This window comes from Spermophilus citellus (genome assembly GCF_964194105.1).
Source record: "Spermophilus citellus genome assembly, chromosome: 9".
Classification (NCBI taxonomy): domain Eukaryota; kingdom Metazoa; phylum Chordata; class Mammalia; order Rodentia; family Sciuridae; genus Spermophilus; species Spermophilus citellus.
This window is the reverse complement of record NC_138191.1, coordinates 107,168,005-107,180,515: the sequence shown is the minus strand read 5'-3', so window position 1 is coordinate 107,180,515 and position 12,511 is coordinate 107,168,005.

Below are 12,511 nucleotides of genomic sequence, written 5' to 3'. Positions count from 1 at the left end.
CCTTTTTGGGTTCTTTCAGAAGTAAGGGGCTTCAGACAAACACAAAGCCAAGAAAGAAACACTGAAATGGTAAGAATCATTTTGCTTTACCCAAGATTGCCTTTCTTATAAGCAGCACAGTTCAGCTTGGGCCATAGATTCTTCTGCGAGGGTGAAAGAGAAGGGTGTAACATACTTTCACTGAATGTTCAGAGGGCAGCCCGAAGAACTGGTTCCAACCTCACCTAACTTGGAATGCTGATGGAAATGGAACAGTTTGGATGCCTTGGGGAACCACTAAAAGCAAGAGAAGTTTTCTGTCTCACCAAGGAGCATACACGATGGTACATGGGTCTTCATACTCAGTATGACTGGGAGAAGATTCTCAACTGCAGCTCCTCCCTGGAGAGGGAGAGAGAAGAGTAGAACGTGTGTCCAATATTCAAACATTTTGAAGAATTTATTGGAGTCAACAAAATTTGGATGCTTGGGGTTCACCGAGTAAAAGGGAGAACAGAGAAACTGGTTGCTATAGCACCAGAGAGCCTGCAGTACTGTAGGCAGACACCAGAGGGAGCAAGAGATTATTGAGCTCCTGAAAAAGAAACTGGCAAACATGTAAGAAATTACAAGCATAAACCCAGAGAAGTCACATTCCCCCACAAAGTATTCAGAGATTCTCAGAATTTAACCACACTGATTACTAAAGGTTTTTATTTGTATGAAGCCAGTCTGTTAAAAGTTTTTTGTTTTTTTTTAAAAGAATATAAGCCAGGCGCAGAGGCGCATGCCTGTAATCCCAGCAGTTTGGGAGGCTAAGGCAGGAAGATTGCAAGTTCAAAGCCAGACTCAGCAAAAGCGAGGCGCTAAGCAACTCCTCAAAACTCTCTAAATAAAAAACAAAAATTGGGTTGGGGGAGCTGGGGTTGTGGCTCTCAATGGTACAGCACTTGCCTAGCATGTGTGAGGCACTTGGTTTGATTCTCACTCAGCACTGCATAAAAATAAATGAACAAGGGCTAGGGATGTGGCTCAGGCGGTAGTGCGCTCGCCTGGCATGTGTGCGGCCGGGGTTGGATCCTCAGCACCACATACAAACAAAGATGTTGTGTCCGCCGAAAACTGAAAAATAAATATTAAAAAAAAATAAAATAAAATAAATGGACAAAATAAAGGCCTATCAATGTTAAAAAAATATTTTTAAAAAATTGGGCTGTGATGTAACTCAGTGGTTGAGTGACCCTGAGTTCAATCTCCCCTCCCCCTAAAAAAGTACATAAGTCGCTTAATTCTGATATAAAATTTAAGAGCAAAAATCACTTAAAACTATGTTAATGGATACAGAATATTAAAAGACATTAATAGCATGAATTAGCGTGGGAAGGTAAAGGGATAGAGTTTTTGTATAGGATTGGAACTATAGGCATTTACAACAAGGTTGTAGGATATAAGGTTCATATAAAAAAGTGTATCACTTCATACCAGCAATGAATGAGTGGAATTTAAAGTTGAAAACACAATATGGTTTATATTAGCATCCCCCCAAATGGAAATATTTATATGTAGATCTACAGGACAAAAACTACAAAACTGTGTTAAAAGAAATCAAAGAGAGGGCTGGAGTTGTGGCTCAGTTGTAGAGTGCTTGCCTAGCACGTGTAGGGCCCTGGGTTCGATTCTCAGCACCACATAAAAATAAATAAAATAAAGGTATTGTGTCCAATTACAACTAAAAAATATATATATTTTTTTGAATTTTTAAATATTTATTTTTCAGTTTTCGGTGGACACAACATCTTTATTTTATTTTTATATGGTGCCAAGGATCAAACCCAGCGCCCCGCACATGCCAGGCAAGCATGTTACCGCTTGAACCACATCCCCAGCCCAAATAAATATTTTTTTTAAAAAGAAATCAAACAAGAACTAAATAAATGGAGAGATATTTCATGTTTGTGGTTAGGAAGGCTCAGTATTATCAAGATGTCAGTTTCCTAACTTGATCTGTAGATTGAATGAAATTCCAATCCAGATCCCAGCAAGTTATCTTGTAGATATTGACAAAATGGTTTTCAAGTTTATTTGGATAGGTGAAAAACTCAACATAGTCAATATTGATCAAGAAGACAACTAACACTACTTGAATTCAGGACTTAACTATAAAGCCATCGTAATCAAGACAGGGTGGTTGATGAAAGAATAGGAAAGAGTTCAATTGCACAGAATAGAGAGCCCCCAAAATATACCCATACAAATATAGACAACAAATCTTTGACAAGAGGAAAGGAAATACAATGAAGCAAAGTTAATATTTTAAATGATACTGGAACAATTGGATATCCATTGCAAAAAAAAAAAAAAAATTGAAGAGAAAAAGAAATCTAGACACAGGCCTTAAACTTTTCACAAAGAGTAACTTAAAATTAATCAGAGACCTAAATGTAAAAGAAAATTATAAAATTCCTAGAAGATAACAGGAGAAAATGTAAGTGACCCTGGGTACGATGATAATTCTTTAGATACCACACTAAAGAAACATGAAAGAAACAATTGAGTCAGGTGCTCATGCCTGTAATTCCAGCTACTTGGGAGACTGGCAGGAGGATTGCAAATCAAATCTAGCCTGGGGAATGTGACAAGACCCTGTCTCAAAATAAAAAATAAAAAGGCTGGGGATGTAGCTCAGTGGTTGAGTGCCCCTGGGTTTAATTCCCAGTCCCACAGCAAGGAGAAGAAGAAAAACAATTGATAAACTGGACTTTATTAGCAGCATGAAAAACTGATGCTCTGTGAAACATAATGTTAAGAGAATGAGAAGATCATCCACAGACTGTAAGAAAATATTTGCAAAGTCTTTAAAGGACTTTTTCTAAAATACAAAGAAGTCTTTGTAAGAAAACTAAGAAATACAAAAATGAACAGCATGATTTAAGAAATTAGCAAAAGACATGAAAACATTAAAGACACAGAGATGGCAAATAAACATGAAAAGATGCTGCACATTGTGTATCATAGGGAATTGCAAATTAAAATATGTATCACCACTACATACCTATTAAAAAGCCAAAATCTATGGGCTGGGGATGTGGCTCAAGCAGTAGCGCGCTCTCCTGGCATGCGTGCGGCCCGGGTTCGGTCCTCAGCACCGCATACCAACAAAGATGTTGTGTCCGCCGAGAACTAAAAAATAAATAAATAAATAAATAATAATTTAAAAAAAAAAAAAAGCCAAAATCTAGAACACTGATATCACAAACGCTGGCAAAGATGTGGAATAATGGGAACCCGTATTTATTGCTGGTGGAAATACAAAATGGTCTAGCCACTTTAGAAGGTCATTTGGCAGTTTCTTATAAAACTAAATGTACTTTTAGCATACAAACCAGCAATTGTGCTCCTTGGTGTTTATTCAAAGGAACTAAAGACTATGTCCATACAGAAACCTATTTTTAGCAACTTTATTCATAATTGCCCCAAACTGGGGCAACCAGGATGTCCTTCAGTAGGTGAATGGTGAATGGATAATTAAATTATGGCACATCTATTCAACAGACTATAATTCAATGATAATAACAAATGAGCTTTCAAGCCATGAAAAGAGATGGAGGGAACTTAAATGTGTAGTACATAGTAGGAAGTCATCTGAAAAGTCTAGAAACTATAGGATACCAACTATATGACATCCTGGAAAAGGCAAAATTATGGAGACAATGGAAAGGTCAGGAATTGCTAGGGCGGATGGATCAACAGAACACAGAGGACTTTTAGGGCAGTATGATGTATGATACACTGACATGTCATTGTACATTTATCCAAACAGAATGTACAACACCAAAAGGGAACCCTATGATAAACTATGGACTGGGTGATAATGATGTCTCAGTGTAGGTTCATCAGTTGTAACAAATGTACCATGTGGTGGGGGATGTTGATAAAGAGGATAGCTAAATAAGGTCTTAAAAAAAAAAGACTGTTGTCTACAGGAGAATTGCTGTTGATATGAAGACACATATAGGCTTAAACAAAGATGGAAAAGTTATTGCAAGCAAATGGTTATCAAAAGAAAGTAGCAGTGGCTCTCTCGTGCTCTCTCTGTGTGTGTGTGTGTGTGTGTGTGTGTTTGTGTACACAAAAGGAAAAATTTATAAGAGTTAAAGAAGGATATTTTATAATGATGAAAGGGTAGATAGAATAAAAATAATGATAATAAAACATGGCACGTAACAAAGCATCCAAATATATGAAGCAAACATTGACAGAATTAAAGGAAGAAATAGAAAGTAATACAATGACAGCAGGAGGTTTCAGTACCCGACCTTCAGTGGAAGAACAACTAGGCAGAAAATTACTAAGGAAACAGAATTGGAACAATACTAGACCAATAAGATCTAACAGACATACAGAACACCTCACCCAACATTGGTAAAATACACATTCTTAAGTGCAATGGAAAATTCTCCAGGATAGATCATATGTCACAAAACAAATCTTAACAAATTTAAAAAGATGAAATCATACCAAGTATTTTTTTTTTTACCAGGGGCACTTTACCACTGAGTTACATCCCCTACCCTTTTTATTTTTTATATTGAGACAGGGTCTCACTAAGTTTTATTGCTAAGCTGGCCTTGAACTTGTAATCCTCCTGCCTGAGCCTCCTGAATTGCTAGAATTACAGGTGTGCACTATTGTGTTTTCTGATCACAATAGAATAAAACTAGAAATAACAAAAGGAAATCTAAAAAAATTCTAAATCATGTGGAAATTAAACAGTACATTCTTGAACAAACAATGGACCAAAGAAGAAATGAAAAGTGAAATTTAAAAAAATCTTTTGATAAATGAAAATTTAACATATGGGAACTTATGGGATACATCAAAAGCAGAAGGAAGATTATAGCAGTGAACACCTACATTTTAAAAAAAATCTCAAATGGAAAACCTAACTATACTTTAAGGAACTAGAAAATAAAAACTCAACCAAAGTTAGCAAAAGAAAGGAAATGATAAAAATTAGAACAGAAATAAATGAAATTGAGACTAGATTTCACCAAAACTGGAGAAAGATACCACAAGGAAAGAAAATGACAGGCTAATATCCTGACAAATATTAATGCAAAAATTCCCAATAAAATGCTGGCAAACTTGACACCATATTAAAAGGATTACACATCACAACCAACAGGGTTTTATCCCAATACAAAGATGGTTCAATATACACAAATCAATACATATACCACATTAACAGAATAAGAACAAAAGTCACATGATCATCTTATTGATCAGCTCATTGAGGCAGAAAAAGCATCTGACATAATTCAATACCCTTTCATGACAAAAACAGTAAAGTAGGAATAGAAGGAAAATTCCTCAATCAAATAAAGCCTATATATGTAAAGCACATTATATTCAGTGGTGAAAATGGAAAGTTTTCCCTCCAAAATCAGGATCAAGGAAAAGATGTCTATTCTCCATTTCCATTCAACATAGTACTGAACATTCTTGTTAGCAGGCAGATAAGAAAAATAAAGGTCATCTAAATTGTAAAGGAAGAAGTTAAATTATCTGTTCACAGATGACATTACTTTATTTGTAGAAACACAGAGAAATAAATAATTGCAGGATATGACATCAATATGCAAAAATCTGCTAATTTCTATACACTAATAATGAACAATTTGAAAAGAAAATTAAAGAAATAATCCCATTACAAAAGCCCCAAAAAGAATTAAAATATTTAAAAATAAACTTTTTTTTTCCTTTTTGCAGTACTGGGGATCAAGTCCCTGTACTACTGAGCAACACCCCCAGCCCTTTTATTTTAAATTTGAGATAGGTTCTCGCCAAGTTGTCCAGTCTGGCTTAAAACTTCTGATACTCTTGCTTTAGTTGCTCAAGTAGCTGTGGTTATAGGCTTGAGCCACCATGCCTGTCAGGAAAAAACTTTGGAAGGCAAAAAATTGCCCACTGAAAACTACAAAACATTGCTGAATTGAGGCTCTGGGTTCCATCCCCAGCACTGAAAAAAAAAAAAAGAATTTAAAGAACACACAAAAAATGGAAAGACATTCTAATCTATGTTCATAGATTGGAAGACTTAATATTGGTAAAATGTCCATACCATACAAAGCAATCTACACATTTCATGCAATTCCTATCAAGATACCAAAAGCATTTCAGCAGAGGTAGATTATTCATACAGAATGTCAAAGGGCCCTGAATAGCAAAATAAACCTGAAGAAAAAGAAAAAAGCTGAAGCTTCCCACTTCTTAGTTTCAAAACATATTATGATATATTAATGAAAACAATATGATACTGGCATAAAGAGAGATAAAGATCAATGGAACAGAGTAATGAACTCTGAGGTAAGTCCTCTTATATATATGCTCAAACAATCTTTGACAAGGATATCAAGACTATACATGGAAAAAGGATGTTTTCCATCAACAAATAGCAATGGAAAAATTCATGTCTACATGCAAGAGTGAAGTTGAACCTTTCCAAACCCATGTAAAGAAAAATCAACAAAATAAAGACCTAAACATAAGAGCTGAAACTATCCCACATAATTGCTGAGGGCCATTGCCAAGTAGGAATGACGCATCAAAATTTCCTTGCTAGCGTACCCCATGTTAAATGGATTTCGCTGTTGACATTGCATGTAAGGTGACCTTGCTCAAGGACCAAGGCGGATCCGGGTTTAGAGCTGATCAGGTTTGAGGAAGTATCCCGGTCCTTGAGTTTAAGGCGTTCCCGGTTTAAGACAATAGGGGTTTTAGGGAAGTTGGAGGTTGAAGATTATTGCTGCTGGGATTAGGGTGTTCCTGCTGCTTGTTCCTGTTGAGTTCTCGTGAGATTCAAAGTATATTGGAAAAAAGCCTCGTGGAGTAGGTGAATTGGGCGGCAGCAGAACTTGGATTTCGGGAGAACGTGTTTGTAGAGGCCAGTGTGAGTTCGGGAATAAAGGATTGCTGTTTGAATCTACAAGGTGTGTGGTGGCTCGTGATCTTGTGCCCAGCCAAGACATTGGCACATAATTACTAATGAAAGGAAATATAGTTAGTGTGTGTTTATGGTAAGATCAAAAAATACAGATTATAAAGAAGAAAGCATTTCTAGGAATAAAAAAAAAAAGCCCCATAATGATGCATTGCAATTCACCGGAATATATAATTCTGAAATTATAAACACCCAATAACAAAGGCTTGAAAGTTAAGTATGGCCTTGTTGCCTCTGGGTGGGAGCTCTAAGGATCTGGGTTTGGTTTGCTACATGCAATTCTTCCTTCAGAACTGCTCCTTATCAGCCTAGGTCCTGGGTGAGAATGATGTAAATTCATGGTGACAAGGAGCATGAGCAAGAAATATACCTTTGATGATTTTTTTTTGTTTCAATAGCTTTATTGAGTATAATTGATATAATGAACTGCATGTATTTAAGTATTTGAGGTATAATTTTATAAGTCTTGATATAGGTATGCATCAGAATCTTAGGAAATGAATGGAGAGGCCTCAGTAGTTTTTAAAGAACTGCATGAAAATACCTCAAGAGGTTCCAGCATCCACTCAAATTGTGATAGAAGTTTCTTTCTTACAGCCTGGATGAGGTTGCAGACTTTGATCGGATGAATTACAGAAGACTGTAATTTGAATCTGAGAGGAAGATATGCTTTAAAAGTCCTCTGTTGTCATGGTGACTACAAAAGGGCACACTGTAACACATGTGGCTCTAATAGACTCATCCTGGAAGCCAGCAAAGCTCAAGTCTTGCTCTCAGGGTCAAATTTCTGATTAGTAATGACCTTATTGTGTTAATAAATTGCTAACTCAATAGCCTCAACTTGTTTAAGATGTCAACCTTAGCCTTCCTGAGAAAGAAACCATATCAGAGCCAGGAATTGTTGAGCCAGTCACTTCATCTTGGCTACCCTGAGATGGTAACTCTATACTGGATGTGAATTGTTGAGTCAGTAATCCGAACTCTCTGGATATGTTAGACCTTCTTCCTCAGTGACTAAGGGGATTTGTAAACCTGAAAAACTTAGAGGTAAATATAGAGAAAAAAATAAAACCTGTCATATTAATAATTTTGTGTTCCAAATAGCTTTATGTGTGTATGTATGTGCTTCATTCTTAAAGGATAATTTAAAAATACAGCATATAGAGCAGCAGGAGCAGCGGCCGCGGGAGGGTTGGTGTGGAGTGGGGCGGTGGGGTCCTGTGTGGAGAGTGGGGCGCGACTCCGAGACCGCGGGCGGAGGCTGCGCGCAGCCGGATCCGGCACCCATAGACGCGACCCATGGGTCCGCCAGGGTTCAAGCCGCAGGAGAGCGACTCGGGAACAAGTGTGCGAGAGGAAGCGGCGGTGGCGACGCAGGGCCCGGGGTGGTGACAGCAGGTCTAAGTTCAGCGAAGAGGGAGTGTCTGAGAACCAATGAGAACTTGGTCTGCAGCATTAGCAGGTGGTATCCTCGTGGTGCCCTTCTCACTGGGAGCACCTAGATTACCCTAATATCAAAGATGCCTACTTTCTGAGATCAGAAAGCCACATGATCCCTTCCAACTCTGAAATCCTGTGATCTCCAGCTAATTTCAGATGAAGAAACAAGTATTGGGCCAAAATAAAAGAGAAAATATGAAGCAAGCAAATGAGAGATCACAGAAGGGTTTTGTTAGCAGGGATTATTAAACTTCCTCAAAAACAATGGTATTAAAAACTATGAGTGTTGGATTCCAACATGGCGGCGGGCGCAGAGAGATCAGCTGTGCAGGCATAGGGAGTCATAAACAACCTAAATCTGTTTGCTCAGGATCACTAGGCAATGCTGAGCTGACGAGGATCTGGGGCAAACAGTCTGGGCCTCTCAGAATACACTCTGAGCCCGGATCGGCTGAATTCAAGCTCCCGTTCGCCTGCTTCCCACAGACAAACAGCTGTGACTCAGCACTAATCCATCCGGCTGAAACAACTGGTCAGCCCTTCTCATCCTATGGAGGTAAATGCCTACCGAGCCTTCATAGGTAGTGGCCACAGGTTTGAAACGGGGCTTGGGAGAGACAGTAAGGACCCACCCGTTGCATTGGTCACCCGGCAAAGGGAAACGAACTGTCGCCATTTGCAAGAGATACCACCATGGCAGAGAACTGACGTCATCAGACTGCGGCGGAGGAGATAACTTCATTGAAACCTGCGGCTACAGGTGTGTAATTCCCTAGCCTTCCCTCTCCACACATCGGGGAAACCTTAAGGGCCCCTCCAAGCTCTCCCGTGAGCATGATAGCCAGACCCAGGGAATCAGAGGTGGCGGGGGACCCGTGGCCCGGAACTACCGCTCCCACCAGTGCTGATAGCTGAGGTCTCTTGCATCAGCTACCGGGGGAGTGGCTACCGGAGGGCAAGTAAAATTCGCTGAGGATTCTCAGCCCCAAGCTCTACAAACTTAGGGTCTGAGGGAATGGCAAACTGGAAGAGTGTGCCCAGTCGTTCATGAAAACAGGGCTCCTGGGAGCAGCAGACCTGGTGTGTAGCCAGTATTGTGATGAGCGACACCCGTGAGAGGGGCCTGGCTAGAGGAAAAGTGGGGAAGTGACTAGACACAAGAGGAGGCCCTAGGCACTCAGGATTGGAGACTTGCCCAGTCTGGGAGGAGCTGCTGCACAGTAATTGGTTCCTGCGTATTGACAGGAGAAACTTGGCCTGGTGGGCACAGCACCACCTACTGGAAGAGAAGTTAATCAAACTCTAAGACTGCATTTATTAGTTTTTTTTTTCTTTTCTCTTTTTTTTTTTTGATTTGGGTTTTTCTTTCATTTACATTTTTCTTTCTTGTTGTTTTTTTAAATTTTTTTTTACAATTTTTTAAAATTTTTTTTCTTCTAATTTTAATGTTAATTTTTTTTATTATTTTTTTAAATTTTTTTATTTTTTTATTTCATATTTTTTTCTTCTTTTGTCTTTTCATTTCTTTTCAATTATCTTATCCCCCCTTCCTTGAATTCTACCTGCTTACTCTCATTCTCTTTAGTGACTTCTTCCCTTCCCTTCTAATACCTTTCCTCCCAAGCATCTAATAAATTTATAGGAGTAAACAGTAACTCATCAGTCAAACAGAACAAGAAGTAACATGAGCAGCTTCAAAAAGCAAGGAAGAAAAGGAGTACAAACAATGCAGGACAGCCTAAATATTCAGGAGGACCTAGAGTCATCAGAAAAATGGTCATATAAAGAACTCAAGGAACACCTTAGACAGATGGAATGGAACCTTAAAGAGGATACAAGACAGCACATTCAAGCAGCGAAAGAACACATTGAGAATGAATTACATAAACAGATAAAAGAAGAAGTTAAGCAACTTTATCAGGAGATAGAGATTATAAAAAATAATCAAACAATAATTCTAGAAATGAAGGAAACGATAAACCAAATTAAAAACTCAATCGAGAGTATCACTAACAGAGTGGAGCAAGTAGAAGCCAGAACGTCAGATAATGAAGACAAAATATATCATCTTGAAAAGAGTCTAGCCAACTGAGAAAGGCTGGTAAAAAATCACGAGAAAAACATCCAAGAGTTATGGAATAACATAACAAAACCAAACTTACGAGTCATCGGGATAGAAGAAGGTACAGAGATTCAAACCAAGGGAATGAGTAACCTGCTGAATGAAATAATTACAGAAAACTTTCCAGAAATAAAAAAGGAAACAGATATACAAATTGAAGATGCATACAGGACACCGAGCACACAAAATCACAGTAGACCAACGCCAAGACACATTGTTATGAAGATACCCAATATACAGAACAAAGAGAAAATATTAAAAGCTACAAGAGAAAGGAGACAGATTACATTCAGGGGTAAACCAATAAGGTTATTTATTTTCCCATTCCCCTCACAACCTCTTATATGTAATTTTGTATAACAATGAGGGTCTCCTTCCATTTCCATGCAATATCCCTTTTCTCTCCCTTTCCCTCCCACCTCATGTCTCTGTTTAATGTTAATCTTTTCCTCCTGCTCTTCCTCCCTGCTCTGTTCTTAGTTGCTCTCATTATATCAAAGAAGAAATTTGGCATTTGTTTTTTAAGGATTGGCTAGCTTCACTTAGCATAATCTGCTCTAGTGCCATCCATTTCCCTGCAAATTCTATGATTTTGTCATTTTTTATTGCTACATAGTACTCCATTGTGTATAGATGCCACATTTTTTTTTTATCCATTCATCTATTGAAGGGCATCTGGGTTGGTTCCACAGTCTAGCTATTGTGAATTGTGCTGCTATGAACATCGATGTGGCAGTATCCCTGTAGCATGCTCTTTTAAGGTCTTCAGGGAATAGTCCGAGAATGGCAACAGCAGGGTCAAATGGTGGTTCCATTCCCATCTTTCCCAGGAATCTCCATACTGCTTTCCAAATTGGCCGCACCAATTTGCAGTCCCACCAGCAATGTACAAGTGTACCCTTTTCTCCACATCCTCGCCAGCACTTGTTGTTGTTTGACTTCATAGTGGCTGCCAATCTTACTGGAGTGAGATGGTATCTTAGGGTGGTTTTGATTTGCATTTCTCTGACTGCTAGAGATGGTGAGCATTTTTTCATGTACTTGTTGATTGATTGTATATCCTCCTCTGAGAAGTGTCTGTTCAGGTCCTTGGCCCATTTGTTGATTGGATTATTTGTTATCTTATTGTCTAATCTTTTGAGTTCTTTGTATACTCTGGATATTAGGGCTCTATCTGAAGTGTGAGGAGTAAAAATTTGTTCTCAGGATGTAGGCTCCCTATTTACCTCTCTTATTGTTTCTCTTGCTGAGAAAAAACTTTTTAGTTTAAGTAAGTCCCATTTGTTGATTCTTGTTATTAACTCTTGTGCTATAGGTGTCCTATTAAGGAATTTGGAGCCCGACCCCACAATATGTAGATCGGAGCCAACTTTTTCTTCTATCAGACGCAGAGTCTCCGATTTGATATCAAGCTCCTTGATCCATTTTGAGTTAACTTTTGTGCATGGCGAGAGGAGGGGATTCGGTTTCATTTTGTTGCATATGGATTTCCAGTTTTCCCAACACCATTTGTTGAAGATGCTATCCTTCCTCCATTGCATGCTTTTAGCCCCTTTATCAAATATGAGATAGTTGTAACTTTGTGGATTAGTCTCTGTGTCCTCTATTCTATACCATTGGTCCACCTGCCTGTTTTGGTACCAGTACCATGCTGTTTTTGTGACTATTGCTCTGTAATATAGTTTGAAATCTGGTATCACTATACCGCCTGATTCACACTTCCTGCTTAGAATTGCTTTTGCTATTCTGGGTCTTTTATTTTTCCATATGAATTTCATGATTGCTTTATCTATTTCTACAAGAAATGCTGTTGGGATTTTGACTGGTATTGCATTAAAACTATAGAGAACTTTTGGTAATATCGCCATTTTGATGATGTTAGTTCTGCCTATCCATGAACAGGGTATATTTTTCCATCTTCTAAGATCTTCTTCTACTTCTCTCTTTAGGGTTCTGTAGTTTTCATTGTA